The sequence below is a fragment of the Nicotiana sylvestris genome, chromosome 1, assembly GCF_000393655.2.
Source record: "Nicotiana sylvestris chromosome 1, ASM39365v2, whole genome shotgun sequence".
Classification (NCBI taxonomy): domain Eukaryota; kingdom Viridiplantae; phylum Streptophyta; class Magnoliopsida; order Solanales; family Solanaceae; genus Nicotiana; species Nicotiana sylvestris.
This window is the reverse complement of record NC_091057.1, coordinates 106,959,774-106,966,033: the sequence shown is the minus strand read 5'-3', so window position 1 is coordinate 106,966,033 and position 6,260 is coordinate 106,959,774. Positions and strand designations below refer to the sequence as shown.

At 34.8% G+C, this 6,260-nt stretch overlaps 1 long non-coding RNA gene across 2 annotated transcripts; it reads left to right on the top strand.

The window, feature by feature from the left end:
* The first annotated feature begins 200 nt into the window (after nt 1-200).
* Nucleotides 201-3,729, top strand: LOC104222503 (uncharacterized). Of its 2 annotated transcripts, XR_011402771.1 has the most exons (3): nt 272-437; nt 1,165-1,305; nt 3,418-3,729. It is a non-coding gene; the product is annotated as an uncharacterized lncRNA (long non-coding RNA). The 2 variants fall into 2 exon arrangements; XR_709943.2 differs by having other exon boundaries at nt 201-437; nt 1,165-3,729.
* Nucleotides 3,730-6,260: the final 2,531 nt, after the last annotated feature.

The following is a 6,260-nucleotide window of genomic DNA, read 5'->3' as shown; positions in this document are numbered from 1 at the left end:
GGATTTAAATATCCATGCCACATCATCAGTTTGTCGAGACTTTATTAATAACAAAGTGTTGTGTACATTTCCTTTATGTTTCCCTGCGTCTAATTCTATATCCAGCATGTGGGTAGATATTCTAGCTAATAATGGATAAAATCATTTGAATTACCGAACTTAAAAATGCAAGATTTTGTGTCCATTGATTCAAATGTATTTCTTGCAATCATAGTACTGATTATATCATATCCAATGCACGAAAAAAGAAATGTATATGTTGGGCCCGTTCTTGCATTGGTCGACCAAATTGAGGGATAAATTGGTAAATTTTTCACTTGGGTCATAGATACATCTTTGCATCATCGGTATCTTTCCCTTTGAAGTTTGAATCAATGTCTCTCTCTTTTAAGAAGCACTCCCTCAATCTCTCTCTCTACACATACCTAAATCCTAAGGTACTTCTTTTCTTTTTCATTGTTTGTTATGTTTTTTTTTCTGCTTTTCTTCTCTATCTCTGTTTCACAAGATATATATCTAGGTTATAGTTTCCAAGGTACTTTCCCCCCCTTTAATTTTGGGTTAATTTTTATAAAACTATCAAAAAAAATATCTTTCTGATGTGGAAGATGACACTTCACAAAAACAACTTGAATTATAGATTCTCCGCTGTAACAATTCCCGGAATAGATGCCCCAATTCGTTTTAATCATTTGGATACCTAAGCCAATCAGATAATTAGAAAGCGAAACAATGCAGACAAAGAAGATAAATTTGGCTAAAATTGATTGCACTAAAGGAGCCAATCTTTCCTATATCGTGACAAAGTAACAAAAAATATCGAAGTAGACTCTGCACATATGGTATTTGATGATATGCCTTGTCCATATTATGTTATTGTGTGCTTATTGATTCCTTTGAGCATTTGCTTTCACTATTCTGTTTCTCTTTTGACGAAGTTCTTCTTTTTTTATGAGGTTCTTTATTTACGCTTTTCTACGTGGAATCTAAATAATGATGAACTTTTTTTATTGAAATATTTTCTATATTTACTTTTCATCGTTATTGTTGTCTTTGAGACAAATATTTTCATGTTAGTGATTTAAAATTTCTTCGGTCTCTTTGAAAGTGTACGTGGAAGGTGATGCCTCCACTAATATCTACCTCTTAACTGATGTTTGATAGGATGGAACAAGAGAAAGCTCCAAGGAAGACACCAAACCCAGCCTATGGTCGTTTGTTCACATAAACGTAACAAAATTATAAAGAGGAAGTTGGAAATATGAGCGTCAAAGAGAGGTAACCGACAAAAAGATACTCTTTCAAGTAAGTCACGATGAACTTTTAAAACAATTCTTTGTTCGTGAAAGCAAAAATGGTATTCTGTTACTGTTGCCATTTAGTAATTGTGATGGTGTGTTAATGTGAAGCCTTTTTCCCCGTTGTTAGATTGTGATGGTCCTATTGAAGTTTAGGTACATAGTATAAGATTTATTCAACAATCTCCCATTGCACAACAGGAAATCCTAAGAAGAAAGTTAAGAAAAGCAAAGGTCGTGGCTTCGGCCATCCTCGCTTCAGCCATCCTCGCTTCAGCCAATCGTCAAAACAAAGCCAAGTTGATTGCATATTTAAATGAAATGAAAGAAGTGAAAGTTAGGATGTTTGTGGTGTTGAATTATAATGTTTAAGGTTAATTTGATGGACCGGCGTTTTAGGATATCCATATGGAGAACATCAATTTGTCTTCGATGGTTCTGTGACACTTTCATCTGGAAGGCACTATGCATGTCAAGTTTGATGCTCTCTTTGTATTTTAAAAAGGGACTCATTCATTTCTTTATAGGATGTTGCATATGTATACCTTTTTAATGCCTGGTACTCTATAATTACAGTATCTCATGGATTGTGGATTCTTTTCTTCTAATACATTTTGATGTGTTATCTAAGTGAACTTCATTAATCCAAATCAAACACATCTAACATCAATACCGTGCACTTAGCATTACTCATATACACCGAATGATGTTTTTTCCCTTTTCTTCTTATGTAGCACTTACATTGTAGGTAGTATTGTTGCCTATATTGCAACATATGCAGATACATGTAGGTAGTAATATCGCCTATATTGATCAGTATTGTTATTAACTTATTCATCTGAGTACCAACTTGGTTTTGGCAAACTTACTTATTCAGAATCTTCATGAAGAAGGAGAAATCCGGAGAATTACTTGCTAGAGATATTGCCTATATTTGTTATGTACGAACAAATGAAGGGCTACATGGATTGATGGAGAATAGATTTCCAAACTAGCAATATGGTAGTAGTATAGGAGTATCTCAGTGAAATAGAGGTAGGAATTATGTACATGGGGCTGAGTTGTATAGCCTAGCTTTGTAAATACGATACTTGGTAATTAATGAAAATGATAGTTACCAAAAAAAAAAACTTACTAATTTTTCATGTTTATGTGCGGCTCTTACCATGATCATAAACAGAAGTATGAATAATCTAACCATACTTTTTATTTTGTTGAGAATGAACACTTATCATCAATATTTATTTATCAAATAATAACCTTCTATAATATTTAACAAGAAGCATGGTTACACTGAAAACATATAGTACTACTCACTATAAAACTATTTATGTGCAGCTGTTGCCTTGGTCGTGAATAGAAGTATGAACAATTTGACCGTACTTTTTCTTTTGTGTAGAAATAATACTTTATCATCAATATTTGTATATCGAATAAGAACCTTCTATAACATTTAACTGGGGTATGGTTACAATGACAACGTATGGTACTACTCAGTACTCACTATAAAACTACTTATGTGCAGCTCTTGCATTACTGTGAATAGAAGTATGAACAATCTGTGCGTACTTTTTCTTTTGTTGAGAGAGCATCAATATTTGTGCATCAAATAAGAAGGTTCTATGACATTTAACAGAGACATGGATACACTGACAATATATAGTAATACTCACTAAAACTACGTTTCTACTAAACTTATCTATCTATGTAAACTAAGTTACTGGATAACTGATGAAGACATTTTGTGCATTGCTGATAAAATGTTGCAGATTTTATGCGATTCCTCTTCCTACAACAGAATTTAACAGAATGATCAGGAAAAAGGATAATGATGGCAACTACTTTGTCAGCTCTTGCTAATAAGCTTTTAACCTTAAGCCCTCCTTCACATAACTGGCAATTGAACTTATATGGAAATGTATATAGGCTCCTTACTTCTAGCCCTCCTCTCCATAGTTATTGATTTTATTTGAACAACATTGCACAATTATTGTCTGACAAAAAGTTATACCTTGTGTAATAGATTTTAACTTTACTCCAGTAACTCAGAAGACATAAGTTTTTCTTTGCATTGTCCCATAGCTACTCAACAATGCAAGTATTTTATCTATGTTTGTAGTTAAATGGAATCACGCCTGGTGATCCAAGAGGTGCTACCGGCAGCTTTTGAAACGAAGATAGGAACACAAGGACGTTCGAACGCAGTACCTGCTTGAATACTATGGGCAAGCTAAAAGAAACAAACTACTGATGTTCTGAAGTTGCAATATACACACGAGAATGCAAATACAGATTTGAAGATGCATCGACGATATACACACAAGAAGGCAAATGTCTGCACCTGTTAACTTTTTGACTAACTTACAAGATGTATATAACTTACTACATAACATTTGGTGTTAATTAATAAAGTAGATCACGTATTCTAGGATTCTGTTGTTGAAGTGTTGGTCGTTGGGCCCGTACTCTGCACGGGCAACCAACATCTAGTCAGTAATATAAAACTTGGCAGTTGGTCAAGGAATATATGTAATTGTAGCAAAATTGGAAAAGAAAATTTTTCACGAGTCCCACTCTTTTTTCAAAAAAAAAAAGAGGAAGGAAATTTGCACGGCGTGTACCCACCACTTCTGACATGAACACCATGGTTTTTTAAATTTTGAAGCCTGAAAATCTTATTTAGGAGTGAAAAATAGAAGTTAATGATCCATTATTATTAAAATCATCTGAATTTTGGTAGTTTATGATTAAACTTTTAGTTCAAACACAAATTTTCGCAATTTACAGTAAAATCTCAAAACTCTATTATTGGACTTTGTAAAATATTGAAGAAGACAAAGTAGATCTTTTTGATTTGGTATTATTTGACTAAATTGGTGATAGAGGATTATTTGTGTTTGTATTTGAAAACTTTGTTTCAAATTTGAGATCATTTAGAACAGATTTAGGAAAACATTTGGGGGTTTTCCTGAACTTTATGTGGGATATTGATGTTTATGTCCACTATTTTTTTTATTTTTATTTTTGGTAAATAGCTTTTTTATTAACCAAAAAAAAGTATCATTTGCAGACTCTAGGCAAAGAGCCGACCTCTTGCACTCCTAATTATATTTAACAGTCCCTAGCTTAGCTATACTAACAATAGGAAATCAAGGAAATGTTCAGCTATCTCACTAAGGGTATGAACTCAACAGACTCAAAGAGTTGCGCCATTTCCTAAGGTTTTGTCCTCTAATGTGAATATGTACTGCTATTTCTCTACTGACTCTATCTTCATCATAGGTGCTCTTATGGAACCTTAGTAGATTGCTCTCCCTCCATATGACATAGCCTGCCATTGCATATACACAGTTGGTGATAGCTCCCAGTCCACTCTTCCTCTTGGCCATACTGCATATCCATTGCAATTCATGTTTGGCATCGTCTCTGTTCCTGATATGCCCAAGCTAGGTCAGTAATCTCAGCCACAATGCATCTGTAACAGGGCATTCAAAGAATAGATGTGCATGAGTTTCAATACCACCATGACAAAATACACAAGCCATAGGAGCTTGTATGCCTATCATCTGCAGTCGATCCATTGTTGCCAGCCTATTTGGTACTGTTAACCATTAGACAGATTTCACTCGTGGATGGATGTTTTGCTGCAGTGTAAAGCTTTTCCAGGGGACTTTGAGGTGCCGAGGTATCAAGTGTAGGTACATATTTTTAATAGAGAAGGAACCATCCATGTTCTGCATTGTTCCTAGCTTTACAAGTAAGTCACCTTGTACCATAACCTATTATATAACCATATCTCGAGTTTCCATAATCTTTCTAACTACCCAATTTGCTGTCTTAAGTATAGGGCATGAGTCAAGAGTTTGTTTCTTGATGTAGTAGCTGTGTACCCACTTTATCCAGAGACAGTCCTTTTTCTGTGCAATTGACCATAACCACTTTATTATTGCAGCCTTGTTCCATATACATAGATTCAATGCATTCAATCCTCCAGCTGCTTGAAGTAAACACACTTTGTCCCAAGACACCAGTGCTTTCTTTGATAGATTAATCATTCCAGTCCATAAGAAGGTTCTACACAGACTTTCAATAGCTTTCATTACCTTCTTTGGTATCACAAAGATCTGTGCCCAATAAGTTTGTATTCCAAATATTACAGACTTTATCAACTGAAGTCTGCCTGCATAAGAGAGGAGTTTGGTAGACCAATACTTCATCCTAGCAGTAATCTTTTCAATAAGAGGCAGACATTGGACCACTGAGAGTTTTTTAGATGACAATGGAACCCCCAAATATTTGAAAGGTAGATCAGCCAGGGAGTAACTCAAGAGCTGCACTATGTCTTGTTTAATGTCCTCTGTCACACTAGCTATGTAAATGGAGCTTTTGGTAGCATTAACATGTAGACCTGAAGCTTGTGAGAATGCTTGAAAAGTACTATTCAATAGCCTAACAGACTGTTTATCTGCTCTACAGAACATAAGCAAGTCATCAGCAAAATAAATATGAGTGACTCCCAGTTTCCTACACTTTGGATGGAAATTAAAATCACCATTTGTGATCAGTTGATTCATCTCTCTTTGCAAATACTCCATAGATATGACAAAGAGATAGGGGGACATAGGGTCCCCTTGTCTGATTCCTCTTTGCCTAGGAAAAGGCTTGGTGAGCCCTCCATTGATGACCAAAGAATAGGAAACAGTAGTTATACATTTCATGACCCATTGCACAAATTTGTGGGGAAAGTCAAGATCGACCATGGCTCTTTTGATAAAGCTCCATTCTAATGTGTTATGTGCTTTCCTAAGGTCCACTTTTAGTACAAATCTAGGGAATAAACCTTTTCTGCCATAGCCCTTGAAAATTTTATGGCTGAACAGTATATTGTCCAGGAGTCGAATTAATAATGATGTTGAAAGTAGTAATTTTAGTATTTTTACTAACAAAATTTTCATTGAAGGT